Raw genomic sequence first — 17571 nt, 5'->3', positions numbered from 1 at the left:
AATCTACCAAACTCACAAGAAGAAATAGGTAACCTGAATAGCCCAATATCTATTTTTAACTCTTATACTTATTTTTTAATTAAAATTTTAATTATAGGGGCACCTGGGTGGCTCAGTCAGTTAAGTGTTTGCCTTTGGCTCAAGTCATGATCTCAGGGTCCTGGGATAGAGCCCCGTGTCAGGCTCCCAGCTCAGTGCAGAGTCTGCTTCTCCCTCTCCCTTTGCCCCTCCCAACCAATTGGGTGTGTGCACTTGTTCTCTCTCTCTCTCTCTCTAATCTCTGTAATATAAATAAATAAAAATCTTAAAAATGTTTTTAAATTATAATTTTAAAAAACCAATAACTAAGATTCAAATCCCAAGAAAAAAAGATAACAGTATTCTTAAGATGTGACGGGGTGACTTCAGCTATAAACAATGGATATTCCAATTTAAAAGAATTTATGGGGTGACATAAATGGATATAAATTATGGAGTGACATATGGACAACATTATGGCAAACATTGTAGGAGACATTAAAAAAAAAAACTATAAGACCCAGATGCTGTACCTAAGGAACTCAAAGATGAGCTAAGAAAGACCTAATTAACATACAAAATAACATCAGAGATAGTAGAAGTTAAAATTTTGGTATAGGAATTCTGAATAGAGAATACCTAGAGTAGGCTTAAGTATTCAGAGAGTGCTTTCTTGAGAAAGTAGTATTTGGCTTGGGCCTTAATAGGTAAATACTTGAGAAGATCCACAGGAACAGGGGGAAACAAAGGAGAAGTAAGCTTTAAGATACTAAGATTCAGAGGGTATGGAGGCCACTCAAACGAGCCTCTCAGATCCCAATGAGCAGCAAAATTGACCAAGAACCCTAACTACAGAATCTATCACTGTGTACATAACAAAGACGCACTTCCCATCGGCTGCTCCCACCAACGACTGAGTTAGCAGGAAAGCTAAGGCAGGCTTGTTCCTGTGAGACGTGGGATTCTTCTGACAGACCACTTCAGCTAAAGGAATCCCTACAGGCTCATCAATTTCCTTCAGAACTCCACGGCCGACTTATCTTCCACTCAACCTCCCTCCTTTCCTTCTCTCCTTTACCTGTGGGTCAGACCCATTTCTGTCTAAGACCCCTCTCTGTTTTCTACCCTGTCCCCACCCATTTTCCCTCACACGTATTGCTCTTAATAAATCCTTATATAACTAATTTCATCTTAGCCTTTGCTTCTCGGAGTTCCCAGACTAACACAGAAAGAAAACACCAAATGAAAAAGACACAGTCCCTGCAATCAAGGGATTTATAGTGAAATGAAGAATATAAAAACGTATATTAAAAAATGTATATGGGCACAAGATAAATGCTAGAAGTGATAGGAAAAAATGTTTTAGTACACACAAAGAAGGGAATAACTAATTTTTACCAGTAAAATCCGCCAAGGAGGCAGTATTTGAAATGAGAGATAGGTATGGTTTCAGCATATGGAAACAAAGGGAGGGATATTCTAGGCCAATGGAGCAACATGAGTTTAAAGTACAGAGTGTGTTGGCAAAGTTAAGTGATTTCATAACAATCTCATAAGGAAGTCTTTTGCACTGGAATATATGTTTCAATCTGCTTTCAGAAAATAACTAAGATCAGGACACCTGGTGACTCAGTCAATTAAGCATCTGAATTCAGCTCAGCTTGTGATCTTGGGGTCCTGGGATCGAGCCCCACATCAGTCTCCCCACTTAGCAGAAGTCTGTTTCTCCTACTCCCTCTGCCTCTCCCATCCACTTGTTCTCTCTCTCTCTCAAATAAATAAAATATTTAAAGAAAAGGAAAGAACTATGATCAAATGTGAAGAATAGATCAGAAAAGAGAGAAAGGAAAGGTCAAAAAATAAACTAAGAAGTTAACAGAACAATCACAAGAAATGGTCACAGAAGCTGAAAGTCAAGAATAGATGAGTAGGACTGTATATGAGAATATCTTGGAAGTAGAATCCAAGACTTCTTAATGGAATATGAGACATGAGAATCAAGGACTAACCAGGCTAATTGGGTGGTTGAAGAAGCACTAGCACCAGAAGAAAAGAATAGATTTGGGACAGAGGAGATCACCAATTTGATTTTAGAAATATTGAATCTAAGATAATATCCCAGCTGGAGAGAATTGTTGAAATTGTGAGCTAGTTATGTGGGGAAATGCTAGTTACACATTCATATTTGGAATTACTTACACAGAGTAAGTGGCTGAATCTCTGAAAATGGGTGCAATGGCCCTAAAGGGGAGTATACAGCCATTCCATAAAAAGGACTTTACGAATGTTTACATTCAAAATGAAGAAAGGGACCCAGAAATGAGGCAGAAGTCACCAAAGGTAGGATGTTGAGCTGGGTCTCAGATTCAGGAGAGGTAGTAGAATCAAGACTCTGAGCCTTTTTACCATTCCTCTCTCCATGCGAAGCCCTCCCTGACACCTCCAGGTGGAATGAGACCCTGGTTCCCTTAAGCTTCTGTTACAGAATCATACATACCTTCTCTGTGGTACATACAACATTATTAAAATTGCACATGTGTGTACCTACCCACTAGACTATGAGCACCTAGACTCTACATATCCAAGACTTAAATAACACAAACAAGGATTTCAATAAATATTTGTTGAATGAGTGAATGCATGCATTCAACAGAATACTTAAAATGCACTACTCTATGCACTAGACACATTACAGGTCCTAAGGATGCATTGGTGCAGAAGACAGAAGACAGACAAGGACCTCACTCTTAAAAATCTTATATTCTAGCAATGAGGGTAGAGATGGGGGACAGATAAACAACACTGAAACAAATTAATAACAAAGAAAATTTCATATTTTTCTGTTGTAAGTGCTAGGAAAGAAACAGAACCAGATGGCTATGGACAGTGCTGGGGTGAAGGCTGGGTGCTAATTTCGATTGCATGATCAAAAGAGGGCTCACTAAGAAAGAGGTGTTTGAGCCAAGGTCTAAATAAGAAGACAGACATGCAGTCAGTGTATGGGAGCAGTTCCCAAACAAATGAACAGAAAATATACATTTCCTAAAGAGAAGATGTTCAAGGGACAAAAAGAAAGCCAATGTGAGATGAGGTCAGGAAGTAAGCAAGAGCCAGATCGTGCAATACCAACATCATCTTGCAGGCCAGGATGGATGGATGGATGGGTGGATGCATGGATGGATGGATGGGTGTTGAAGAAATGTGAGAAGAAAGCATTGTATGAAGTAAGTTTTAGGAGGATCAGACAGAAGCACGTTTACAGTTGACAGAAAGGATCCTATGGAAAGGAAAGAGTCAAAGTTAAAAAAGATCATGGCTAAAGAAAGTGATAGAGAGGAGAACAGGAGACACAATCCAAGGAATGGGAGAGGGGTTGGACTTGGAGGAGAGAGACAGCAAGGAGCAAGAAGAACTGATGGAGGGCCATGGGGAAAGCTGATGGAGGCTCTCTGTCGGAGTGATGGGGATGGAATGGGACTGTAGAACATGGGCATTACTGGGTTAGGAATAGCACCAATGCCACTAGGGATGAATAAGAGCAATTTGAGAAACACAGCAGTTTAGAATACAGGGGTGGTGAATGTAGTCATCAGGATTGTGTGACTTTCTCCACATTGCTCAGAAGCCCAAACACAGGAGCAGAAAAACAGAAATTGGCCTCCGGGGAGGGGAGCTGGAAGTGAAGATTAAGTGGTAGAGCTGAGAATATTTGTTTCACTGCCATTAACTCAAAAAAACATCTATTGAACACCTCTTGTGTGTCAGGCAATGTCTCGGGTATTGGGGTAAATACTTTCCCTATCCTTATAGAAACCATGGTGTCTTAGCTCAGGCAGCTGTAACAGATACCACAGGCTGCCTGGCTTAAACAATGGACACTGTTTCTCACAGTTCTAGAGGATTGGAAGTTCAAGGTCAGGGTACCAGTATGGTCAGGTTCTGGTAAAAATCTCTTTTTGCAGAAAGTCACATGGCAGGGAGAGGAAGCTCTGATCTCTCTCTTCTTATAAGGACACTAATCCTATGGTGAGGGCCCCATCTTCATGACCTCATCTAAACCTAATTACCTTTTAAAGAAGCTCCATCTCCTAATACCATCACATCTAGGGCTAGGGTTTGCTTCAATCTGTTCAGGCCACTACAACAGAAGACCAGGCATCTTTAAACAACAGAAATGCATTGCTCACAGCTGTGGAAGCTGGAAGTCTGAGACCAGGATGCTGGCATGGTCAGGTAAGGGGCCTCTTCCAGGCCACAGACTTCTTGCTGTGTCCTCACAGGGCAGAAGGAGCAAAGGAGCCCCACAGGATCCTTTTTATACACACACTAATCCCATGCACGGGGCTCCACCTTCACGACCTATGCACTTCCCAGAGGCCCCACCTCCCAAGACATTGGACATTAGGATTGCAACATATGAATTGGGAGAGGACGCAATTCAGTCCATAACAAACAGCTTGGGGGCCAGTGACAGAAGCAAGCTTGCAATGTGCATCCTGTGTGACACATGCATACTACAGGTTGGGTGAACTGGGATTCCACAGAAGCATGGAGGAGGGGCCCCTTACCCAGCCTTGGAGGTCTAGGAAGCTTTCCCTTTGGAAGTGACTTCTAATTTGAGAACCCATGAAGACTAAACCAGGAAATGGCCAAGGGCAGAGGGAGACTAGGAAAGAGTGTGTAAGCTACGGGAGAGAAGATCTCATAGTGAAGCAGGGGAAATAGGCTGGGAGTGAGAATAGGAGCCCACTGGCAAAGAGCCCCGCGTCATGATAAAGGGTTTGAACCTGATCCTGAAGTTGACAGTGCCGTGAGAGGGGCTGGTTTAGCAGAGTCAGACAATGTCGTTCTTGTAGTAAGAAAGATTGTTCTGGCTACAGAGTGGACTGGGGGAGTAGAAGCCCAGAAGGCAAGCTTGAAGTTATGTGAAGATATTTCTGTATCTTCAGGTTCAAAACTACAGCCCCCAGTGGGTCAACATTAGAATGTTAGAGATAAAGAGAGTAATAAAGATAAGACAGGGTGTGAACCTCAGTGTTGGCCTCGGAATCCAGACAGGTGTACAGATAGCCCGGCCTTATCTATAACACTGTCTCAAGACACTTTCCTTTTATACCCTCTCTTATAAAAACAGTAGCATACATTTTTTTGTCTTTTTCTTTATAATTTGCAGTGACAAGCATCCTTTTGTTCTATGAAATAAGCTTGCACAACAGTCTGTAGTTTTGACCTGAAGGTGATGGCTGTGACCTGGTCTATTCCAGCCTGGGGATGGGTTCACTCACGGTGGGCCTCCACATTAACATCACCTGCATTTTTATTTTAAAAACCCTTTCCTGAGCCCTCTCCATGAATCAGAATCTACACATGTGAGGCCAGGAATCTGTATTTTTTAAAAGATTTTTTTTTTATTATTTATTTGACAGAGAGAGAATGAGAGAGAGAAAGAGTGCAAGACGGGGAATGGTCAGAGGGAGAAGAAGACTCCCTGTTGAGCAGGGAGCCCATTGCAGGACTCCATCCCAGGACTCCAGGATCATGACCTGAGCCAAAAGCTTAACCAACTGAGCTAACCAGGTGCCCAGGAATCTGTATTTTAAACTAGACGCCTGTATTGGTTTTCTAGACTGCCTTGACAAAATACCACAAACTGGGTGACTTAACACGACAAGAAGTTATCGTCTCACAGTTCTGGAGTCTGGAAGTCCGAATTCAATGTGTCGGCAAGGCCATGCTCCCTCTGAGAAGGGGCTAGAGAAGGATATTTCCTTGCTTTTCTCCTAGCTTCTAGGAAGAAGCTATTCCCTGGTTTATCATTCCTGTCTCTGCCTCCATCTTCCCTCTGTGTCCCTGTGTCTTCACATGGCTTTCTCCCTATATGCCTGGGTCCAAACTGCTTATGACACTAGTCACCAGTCACACACACACCCCAATCTACTATGATCTCATCTTGATTATTAACTTGATTAACACCTGCAAAGACCCTACCTCCTATAAGTCACATTCATAGGTACTAGAGGCTAGGAGTTAGGAACATATTTTGGGGGGGAACACAATTAAACCCAGTTGTTCCCCAGTAAGTTTTATAACACATGAAACTTAGAGCATTGAGGAATGTGGATGACAGATCGCATTAAGGCACAAGTCCACCACAGCTCCAAAGATAGCATCCTGAAATGCTGGGGTTCGATCTTGGAGGATGGGGAGCATTCTCTCTGAAGAACAGATGCAAGGGCCATGGGCTCCACATTTCAGATCAAGCTACTAGTTTTCTAGCAGCACACCCAATGTACTTTCCTGGAGAAGGGTCAAAAAAAGAAAATCCACAGGATAAGAAAAGACTTCTTATTTATACCTTAGAATTGAAACCAGATGCAGAAGTCTTTTTCAGCATAATGCAAGCCACCCCTGATATGGATTTTAGTTTATAATTCTGCCTCTTTTATAAACTAAAATGGACCTGCACTCATTTGTGCTGATGGTGACATTTTCAGGGAGTGAAGGTTTTTGCAGACTCTGGAGTGGAATCACCTAGTGCAAGTTGTGGCTCTGCTACTTACCGAGGAACTTAGGCGATGTACATGAGTCTCAGTTCCTTCATCTGTAAAATGGACACAATCATAATAACTTCCTGAAAGAGTAAGTGAGATAATACATGGAAAGCTTTAGTCATATAATCAGCATTTAATATATGTGAGATATTTTTCCTATAGCATCTCTAGCATGGTTGTTTTGACAAACTTGTACCTGATGGCAATTGGCTTTTGGAGCTCTAGCTATTAGCAATATTCCTCCGTGAGCCTCTGTAACTTGAAACCTAAACATTTATGAACCAAAACTTTCCTCTGATATCAATGAATCAAGTCAAAACAATCTCGAGGCTACGAAGTGTGTTTTGAAAGAGATTTCTTGATAAACCAAAACACTAATATGTCTCCCTGGGGACTACAGAAGAGTCTTGGCTGGGTCTTGGAATATGTGCTCATTTTACTCTCAGTAGCCTACTTAAAACTGCTATTTACTGAAAAGTTTTATTAAATGTCCCATGAAACGTAATATGATTTACTCACACATATTAAGAGAAAATAGAAATGTTGCTTTTGAAAAAGGGAGACTCTCCCAGGATTCTACCTTCTTCCCAAACTCACTAGAATCCAGTCAGCACATTGCCAGATTAAAAAGAAGCTAAAGGGGCACAGTCAGTTAAGCATCCAGCTCTTGGTTTCAGCTCATGTCATGGTCTCAGGGTCATGGGATCAAGCCCTACAACAGACTCCCTGCTCAGCTCAGAGTCTGCTTGGATTTCTCTCTCCCTTCCCCTCTGCCTCTTCCCTCCTCTCTCTCTCTCTCTCTCTAAAATAAATAAATAAATCTTTAAAAGAAGAAGAAGAAGCTGGAATAAACGGAAAATTGCCACCTGTGATCAAGAAACACAGAGTCGCAAAGGCTTTGGGTTGGTTGTGTTGTTATCTAAAATCACATAGGCCAGATGTTTGAGAAGTGTATATAGAACGGAAGTTGGACAGCCCTTCAGCACAGCGTCCACATGGACTGCTGTGGGTGTTGCTATGGTATTGACTCACAGTGTCATCAATCATAAAAATCAAAACTGACACATCAGACAAAGGACCAAGGTCTTCCAGAAGGCTTGCGTCTCATCCTTTTAACATTGCCATCCACGTCATGGTGCCATGGCCTCTGGTATCAGAATGACAGAAAGGACTTAAATCATGTCTTTTTCCAAGCAAAGGCATCACCTAGGCTGTTTTCTACCCACGTTTCATTGACCCACTTTCTGTTGGGGGCAAGATGAAAGCCGGTTACACAACACCACAGATGTTTATTTCCCTCATTGATGTTGGCTCAAAATAATGCCCCCTTATTAAGACTGCCCATGGGTGCTGATGTGTGACAACCAGAGAGGTGGGCTCAATGTCAGGGTTAAACCAGACACGTGTTGGCTTCCTGACACAAAAGAACTTGAAGAATCTTTTTGTTGGTGGTACTATGCAGGGCGATGTGCAAAGCAAATTAGGTAGAAGAGTTCTCTGCCCTTTAAGGCTTATAATCAAATGATGCCTATGCTCATATGTGTAGTCAGTTATCAATTCTTTGGTCCTAGGGATAGAAAAAGAGGGGCAGAGGCACTGTGAATGTTCTTTGCGATTTCATCACCCCCCACTATGCACTATTCGCTTTGCATTTCTCTGCCCCCCAAAACTTCCTCAACTCAGTGACCCCTCAGGAGAGCAGTTGAGATTGAATTCTGATTTGTCACGTTTAAGTCAAGTGTTGGACTTGCGAGTGTTGGACATTTTATTAAGTCATTTTATTAAGGCATCAAGGCGAGCAAGGCACATGGGCCCCACAAGGAGCTGTCACCAGTGTGCTGATGTGGGTATGTGTGAGGGAGCACAGAGTAGCTCAGGGGTGGAGGTGATCCTGAGGGACAAGTTTAGAAAAGGAGAAAGAGGGAAACCGAGAGCAGGGGAACAGGTAGGAGCCAGCCGAGTAACCAAGGAGGCCAGGGCAGCCAGAGCAAGGGAAGCAAAGTCCATGCATGGAACCCCAGGGCAGGCAGTGGAACCGGAGCTCAGGACATGTGGGCACAGCCATGAGATGAAACTGGAAACACACCCCCCTACCCCAGAGCCACTTCACCACAATACCACAGATGTCGGATGCCGCTTCAAGAAGCGTTGACTCCACCCTGAAGACAGCGGACATTTTACTCAAGGAAATGATCAGAGTCTTGTCATAAATTCCCCAGAGGGTAAAGGACAATTCAGAGAAGCGCAGGAAGGGAGGCTGGAAGACAGGCCCAGTACAGAGATGGCGACCTAGTCTGAGGAGGCCTCAGGAAGCCTGAATGAGAGGCGGCAAGGGTGGGGCGATGGCGCTGCGCTCTGTCTTGGAAACCAGTCGGATGTGGAGTGAACATTTTGGTAAGCACTGGAGGTCTAAATATCACTAGATATGAGTTAAGCAAGAGAGAACCACATTCACGTCACTCTTTTCCTGTTCTGAAAAGCTTCTGGGCACGGTGTGTGAGAGGGAGGGAGAAGGGCCTTAAAAATTCCAGTGTGTGACTCTCAATGCTTTCCACATGGCGCACATATAAATATTGTTCTCTGGGGTGCAGCTGCAGCTGCTCCCTCCAGCACCTGGCTCTGTTTGTCACCCTGCCCCAGACTCGTGCCGTGGAGAGCCTCAGCTCCGAGAGTCACCCTCCAGCTCTGCTTGCTCCTGGCTGACCCAGAGCCCAGCAGCTTTCCTTAGGGCCACATCACAGGACCTGGGCTTCAGGAGGCCTGAGGTCTTGTCTTCTGCCCATCTCATCTTTAGCCCCTCCCTGCCATGTCCATGTTGTCCTGCACTAGAAGAACTTCAGCCATCAGTCCCCATTCACATGTGACTTCCACTGCTGGAGGGCTCATGGGGTCCCTGTGCCTGCTGAAGTGTGTAGCTTTAACTGTTGGTGCCATGGCACTTGGGCCTAATGGTCAGGTCTGTTCCCTCGGGCCGCATCTAGTGAACACCTACCAGGTGCAAGTCACCCCACTGGTACAGGTACAGAGGAGCACGTGGTACAGTGTGGGCTGGACACACTGAGGTGCATCAGGACATCTGCAAGAGTGGGGACCAAGGCCGCCGCAAAGGAGTGCATGAAATGAGGCTGAAACAGGAACCGACCAGGCAGAGACACACCAAACAGCATGGCACAAACAATTGGCCCACAGACACCAGGTGCACTTCGAACTGTTGATGTGCAATTTTCAGGGGTCAAACATTCGGGAACTTTCAAAGCCAGTTGCTCAGCCATGAGTAGTTGGAAATCAGCCATGATGAGAGTATTTACACCACAGAAATCAGCCAGTCTTACAAATCAGCCTTCCCTCATCCCATCACCTCACCCATCTCCTGGAAGCTGTACAATTGCTGCCCCCTTCTCCTCTGCCCTGGGTCTGGGATCCATCAGAGAGGGTGTGGGACACCAGCTCACCTCACCGGGAGTCTGGCAAACTTTGTGTGACACCTTGGGTTAGGTTTGGGGCTTGATGCTGTGTAGAGTAGAGGATTGGGAGGTGGGGGGTCCTGGCTTCCTGCCTCCCTACTCTCAGCCTTAGAAATGTTGGGAGGGTGAGGGTGTTTAACTCTGTGGTACAGGTGGTGAAGAAGACCTGGCTGATCTGTCACAGCCCGAGAGGAGATCAAGGTAGGATAGGCAGCAGGGGCCAACCCAGTGTCTCCAGCACCTTCAAATGCACCGATTTGCTGGCTCTGTGTCTCCATTTCCCTGTTGTAAAATGGGGATACTACCATCTTCTCAAGAACTGTTAGGACAAGGGATATAATGTGTGGAGCACTGTAAGATTGTATCCTGGCACAGAGTAAGCCCCTGCCAATCTTGTTGCTGGATGTTCCCAATATCCTCACGAGAGGAACACGTGAAGGTAATTGTGGACTCATCTGAGCCTTCCCTTTCCTTCCTATTATTTTTATTTTTATCCCATGACTGGATTGGACTCCCAAAAGCTTCCCTAACCAATAACTCCCAAACCATCTCGATCATCAAAATGTTCTGAGAAACCACCTAAAACCCAGATTCAGACTCGCTGAAGAAGAGTACGTTGGCAAGCCCAGGAATGTGCTTGCTCTAAAAGCTCCCCGGGAGCCTGCTGCTGGCCTAGGCTGGGGAGACCCTGCCGCACATGTCTAGGCTCCAGGGGCCAGTAGCCATGACTGCTCAAGGTGGCCAATGTCTGAAGATAGGGAGACTCACTTTATTTAGAGGTTGTCTTAAATCTAGGAATCAAGAGATCTTTGCAGTAAACAAGTGTGTGCCTCCTTACAAAGTAATGTAAACCAATAACAGGCTCCAATAATGCTATTTTTAAAAGGCTTTAAATAACTTTTTCAATGCAAAACAACACACTCGGGCAGACCTAATTCATTTTATGGGCCAGCTGAACCACTAGTGCTCAGAGAGCCTTGCTATATCATGACACAGAGCCATTTCATCTGTCTGCACATGGTGACCAGTGCAGTGCGGTTAAGCCAAGAGCTTTCCCATGGTGCCAACCAAAAGGACGTGATTCCTGTAGCCACTTCTCCCTGGCTTGAGGACAGTGGCTGGCACTGCACAGCAGAATCCCCTGTGTTCTTCACCGCACTGTTTCATGCCCCGAAAACTTCGTCTGAGCCTCTCCCTCCTAGTGAAGCTGGAGATAAATCCTGCTGATGTGTTTTCCCTGATAAGTTAATGTTACAGCCTTCACAATGGTGACCTCAAATCCACACTGCGAGGAACAGCAGTTCAGCCAACGCTGTGAGCTTGATAGCCCACTCACTGCCTTTTCATTAAAATTCCAAGTTGGTGTTTTTGTTTTCAAAGGAAGGATGGAGCCCATCCAGGTCACTCAGTCCAGGCGATGCTGGGAGGAACGCCTCGCTGCACATTTACACTTCAGCGGCTCCCGGGAGGGCAGCGCACTGCAGCAGGAAGGATTTCTAACAACTTCCAGAATGTTTTCCAGATATAAATAGCCTCTACGGCATGATATATTCTAGCAAGAAAGACTGGAACAAAAGTAGGTTATTGACTGGCAGATGCCTGCCTTCCAGTGGGCATTGGAGCATCAGGGATTGGGCTCTTTCCAGCTATATTTAGCAGCCGCATTAATGTACTGCGGAACAATGCCCTTTGGAAAAGCCACATAAATCAGAGGACGAAAGATTGCTAAAATTTATGAAGCAATCACTGGGAGAAACCCCGGGGCACAATCACTGTGATAAATACCTTGTTAAGCCCCCTGCCCATCCCCACCTTATGTTTCTTGTTAACACGAGGGGTCCATTATGGAGCACTGCTACTTCCCAAAGGGGAGGCCATCTGCATTTGGGAGGTGGACAGCAATCTGTACCCCATCCAACCCGACAGAACCATTCTTAGAATCCCAGAGATGGAAGAGCCCTCTAAGCAAGCAGGTTCCCCAGATTTTCCAGGGGGATCTCAATTTTGTTCAGTTATTTTGTACTTTTAAATAGCGAAATCATTAAATATAGAAGCAAAGAGGTTGCTCCGTTTTCATGGTTCCTCCCTGGCAAAATTTTCCATGTACATGATGGCATAATTCAAAGAACAGTCCTTTGTTGGACTGTGCATCCTGATTCTGGAGCCAGAAATCCGGATCCATCCGTTGGTTTGAATTCCCCTATTTTGAAAATGAAAGAGACATCTCCCCACAGGAGACCAACCAGTCATCACGAGAAGCAGTTCTTAGGTCTGACATCAAGAACTCTCACCGGGGTACCACATTGCCTCAGAAGGAGAACTGAGTGGTAATTACCCTAGTTGATTCTGACTCCTGATAGGACAGCCGATTCTGCAGCAGGCCCACAGTGATGCGGAGAAGAGTAAATCTAATACCGGCTCCATTGCTTACTGAGTGGTCTTGGGCAAAATCCTCCAGGTTCCCTCAGCCCAGCTTTCCTCGTCTGTAAAATGGAGGCAGTAAGAATCTACCAGGGGTTGTTCTAAAAATACAAAGAGGAAATGTGAGTCAAGGCACTTATCATGGTGACTAGCCCATAGTAAGTGCTCAAGAAATAGTAGGGATTATTAGGCTAGTCATTGATGATTCCCTAAAGGAAAAAAGAGTAATAGAAATAGGAACATTTTTCAAATGTTGACTTCTGAACTCTGCTTTCATCACCTCAAAGCCAGAGGATCCAGGGTAGGGGGTAGGTAGGAGAGTACAGAACTGTCTACCAATTTACCATTGAGAGTACTACTCAACGAGGAAATGAGCACCTACTGTGCATTACATATTTTGTAAGCATCATGACTTTGCCTTTGTCTTCCCTCTCACAAAATGGGATTAGGTATTCTGACCATGCTGAAAGATTATACAGAAATAAATCCAGTCCACTGATTGATCACATTCACACAGATCATTTTTCTTTTCATGTTGGTTATGTGGATATTATTCATGGCACACAATTTTCAGAAACAACCAAGATGTCAGTATAACCAGAACAAAGCAAAGGCCTTTCGTGTATTAAATAAGAGACTCACAGCAAGTGGTTTTTGCCTTAAAGCTCTAATGTTTTTTAACCATTTCAGACCACACTTAGACCAAGATGTAGCCCTTGAACCAAACAATGCTAAAAAGTTACAAGGCAGGTCTTTTGCTGACTGTACGCATGAGTGCAGCTAGATTGTATGGTAAGATCTAAGTAAAAGAGAAAAAAAGGGTGCCTCAGCTCTCCCCCACCCCAAGACAATGTAATCGGCTGGTGTGCAAAAAGAACAATGATGATAGTTAGAGCCCACTTTCAAATCCTAACGCTCCAGCTTTGTCACTGTGTGAATCACTTTGAGCAGATCACCCAATCTCTGTACACCTTAGTATCTTCATCTGTACGAATGCAAATAATGAGACCAAACTCCAAGGTTTTTATGAGGATTAAATAAATAAAGGAATATATTTAAGGAACTTGGCATTAAATAGATGTGGAATACAAGAAGCACCTTCCTCCCTCAAGAACAGCCTGTTCCCCTCCTGTCTAGTCCCCACCTGGGACGCTCCCCAGGTTAAGTGAGAAGTTTAGAGCAAAACCTGCCACAGGAGTGTTCTGCTTTCCTCCATACCTCAGTATCTTTTTTTTTTTTTTTGAATTTAATTTTTTTTTAATTTTTTCAATTTATTTATTTTCAGAAAAACCGTATTCATTATTTTTGCACCACACCCAGTGCTCCATGCAATCCATGCCCTCTATAATACCCACAACCTGGTACCCCAACCTCCCACCCCCCCACCACTTCAAACCCCTCCGATTGTTTTTCAGAGTCCATAGTCTCTCGTGATTCACCTCCCCTTCCAATTTACCCCAACTCCCTTCTCCTCTCTAACACCCCTTGTCCTCCATGCTATTTGTTATGCTCCACAAATAAGTGAAACCATATGATAATTGACTCCCTCTGCTTGACTTATTTCACTGAGCATGATCTCTTCCAGTCCCGTCCATGTTGCTACAAAAGTTGGGTATTCATCCTTTCTGATGGAGGCATAATACTCCATACTATATATGGACCACATCTTCCTTATCCATTCGTCCGTTGAAGGGCATCTTGGTTCTTTCCATAGTTTGGCGACCATGGCCATTGCTGCTATAAACATTCCTCCATACCTCAGTATCTTTATACAGATGAACCCAGACTATTAGGAACATCAAAGCAATATCTCAGTATGACTTCTGCCCCCACCACTCTCTTGAAATTCCACAAGAACTTCTAATCTCCAAAGCAAATAGCCTTTGGCTGAGATTCATTTTCCTCCCTTGTGTGGTAACATTTGACACTGGCTGATTTCCATCTTGAAATCCTTTTCTCTTCAGTTCTATGACATGATACTGCTCTAGGTTTTCTCCTGACTAAATGATACTTTCCCTCCTTTCTGCATTACAGACTCCACTTGTCTTCCAATTCACAAATGCGGGATGCCTCCAGTGTTTCTAGAACTCTCCTCTTTCCAGTCTCTCCTCTCTCTCCTACATCAGTCTCATTCATTTCAATGACTTCAACTCTCTCTTTCCAAAATCAAGGCCCAAATCTGCATCTGTGGCTCTGACATGTTTTCCAAACCCTACAATAGGTGCTGAATACCCACATATGTACAGAGGCCAGGCAGGAAGTATGAATAACTACACCAGGCTGAAGCTGAGGGTGTGGTGGAGAGCTCATACTTCACGCTCAATGCAAGCCAATTGTTGTCTTGCAAGAAGGAGGCCCCAGTGATTCCAAATCTCAAGATTTTTTCCAAAAGAAGTCAGAAATGTGGATTTTTTAAATAAGTAGTTAATAACGACTAATTCAACTGTTTTTAAATCATGCGGATTAACTGAATACAGAACAAACTGCACCTGAAAGCCAAACGTGGCTCATGAGCCACTAATTTACCATATTATTCTAGACCCACAAAGTCAACTACTCATTTTAAACCACTTTTGGAAGCCTTACTGAAACTTCAAATTTAACATATTCAAAAGCTGCCATAATCTTCCCTGAACGAGCTTCTTTTACAGTGCAAATATGGCCAATTCCATTCTCCCAAGTGCCCAGGTTCTGAAACTTCTGCAACATCTTCGACTTTTTCATCACCTTCTTCTCAACTGACCATTTCTGCTATATCATCTTTGCAATGAGTCTCGAATCTATATCCCCATTTATATTCCCACCGTCATCATTTATTCTTCACTGCCATGTTGCTACAGACTTCCTGGTGTCCCCACCTTCTGTTTCTGCCCATGTTGATCCATCTACACACTACTGACAGAGTAATTTTCCTAAAATACTCCTTTGTGTGTACCTCCCCTACTCAACAGCTTCGCAGCATCTTATAACCTCCGCATTTTAGTATCATCTTCTCCACCTGACACTAAAGATTCCCCATCATCTAGGCCAGATACCACCAGTTGTCCCTGAATATCCATTCTCTCCTCCTTCTATGGCAATCGAACCCCAGTGTTTTTCTGGGGACATAAACACCTAAAAGAGAGAGTGTATTCCACAGGACCCGTTGCAGCGAGGAGAGACCACACAACTAAGTTCTAGGCAATGGAATGAACATAAAGTCCTATGCAGTCGTTTCTGGGAGCGCTCTCTAAGAGCGAGGACACATATGCCCTCTACCTCCTGCTTCTTTTTGTCCCTGTCTTTATTCTGATGTCTACAAGATGATGCCACAATCTTGGACCATCCGCTAAAGGCCCACCCTGCGGAATAATGAGAGAGAAGAAACATGGGCACCATACCAACCCTGGGGACTGCTGGACTTTGTATACTTATATCTTGCTAAGCTATTGTTACTTCTGGTTTGCTGCCAGTCTCAACAAAGCCTAATTCTCTCTAATAGAGATCTCACCTAACAGGCCTCTTCTAGCTCCCCTAACTATAGCCTCTCCGTTATTCAAACCCAGCTATCTATTGTCCCCACATGCACACCTACTTCCCTCCCCTCTACCTTTCCTCATTCGATACAAGATTGTTTTTCTCTTGTCGAAATTCAATCCCTCTCAAGACACACCTCGCATCTCATCCTTCACTTCCATAAAATCACTCTTCACCCCCCAATAGTACATGAATTTTCTCTCTGAATCCTGTCAGCATCGTACTCATTCTTCTCATATTATATTTGCTGCAACACATGCACACACATGACTTACCCTGTGCAGATGGAACAGTGAGTCCATGATACAATATGTTTAGTTGAATTGAGGAAAAATCACCCACAAGGAAACAACAAATGGCTAAGAAGTGTGTGTCCTCACAGGTCTTAAGATGACAGGGAACAGAGAGGTTTTGCAGGTAGGTTCTGTGTACACATCAGCTGGGTTTGGTGTTTGATGCCCCAGATGGACAAACCATCTCCACAACACCTCTTAGAGCCATGTTACCCCCATTTTAAGGACCAAGCAATGGCATCAAATCACCACACTCTCCATGGCACCCCCTCCGCCTTGCTCCTTCCCGATCAACCCCTGGTCAGGGACAGCCCTGGATGAAACACTTGATTAATGGGCCATTTGACTTTATATCTGGTCAGAAGCACATCTGAAAACTTCTGACTCGGGCATAGTCTCTATTGCTCCTAAATTCCACAAACCCTTCTAGATTTTTCTTTTGGAAACTGCCTCTGAGTGACAATAAGAATAGCTTGGCTTGGCAGAGGGTCCTGGTTAGGATTACATGACATATGGCCCTGTTGGATGCAAGCCACACTGTCAGATTATCCAGAGGGCTGGTCTTTATGCCTGTGAGCTGCTTTCCTGGGAACCCCCCAATCCCCCTTCTTGCTAGATACCTCTGACAAGAGATGACATTTGAATACAAACAGCAAAGAGAAGAGTTGGGAAAGACAGAAATATCCTCTGTCTCCAGGCCCCAGGCTACTCTGGAGACGGAGCCTGCCAGGGAGTCAGATGCTCACTTCCGAAAGAACCTGCCCTCACTTCTCTCCCAGTGACATATGTTCTCTCAGGAGCCGCTCGGCTCTTCAGCGGGGCTGGGCAGGAAGTTTGCATCACCTCTGAGAGAAGAGGCTCCTTTGCCCCGGCCTCTGTCCTCCCAGCTGCACATTTTAGATTCCCTAAGCACAATGTAGTGCTGAGGGGTGACCGCAGACAGGAAGAAAGGAGACCGTGTCCATGTCACAGGCCAGACGCAAGACATGCCAGCACACTGAGGGTGGGCTAAGCCAGGACACAGGAAGGGCAGAATGGTGAAGAGCTGGTCTCCATAAGTTAGAAACACACTTCCCCCTTAGGTGCCAAAGGTCTACCGGCCCATGGCTCTCACTCCTCAAAGCAAACCTCTGATCGTGGCCGTGGATTCTGCTGTCACTGCAGACACAGAGCATTTTTCCAGGCACTTTCAAAGGGATTAATGCAGACCAAGACCTTGGCTTGGACCTTGGGTTTGTTGTTTCTTAACCAGGCCTTTGCTTTCATTATTTTTTTGTTTCTGCTTTTCTTTTCATGTGCTACTTTAAA

This window comes from Mustela nivalis (assembly GCF_964662115.1).
Source record: "Mustela nivalis genome assembly, chromosome: 15".
NCBI lineage: Eukaryota > Metazoa > Chordata > Mammalia > Carnivora > Mustelidae > Mustela > Mustela nivalis.
The sequence above is the reverse complement of the archived record's forward strand: the minus strand, read 5'-3'. Positions refer to the sequence as shown.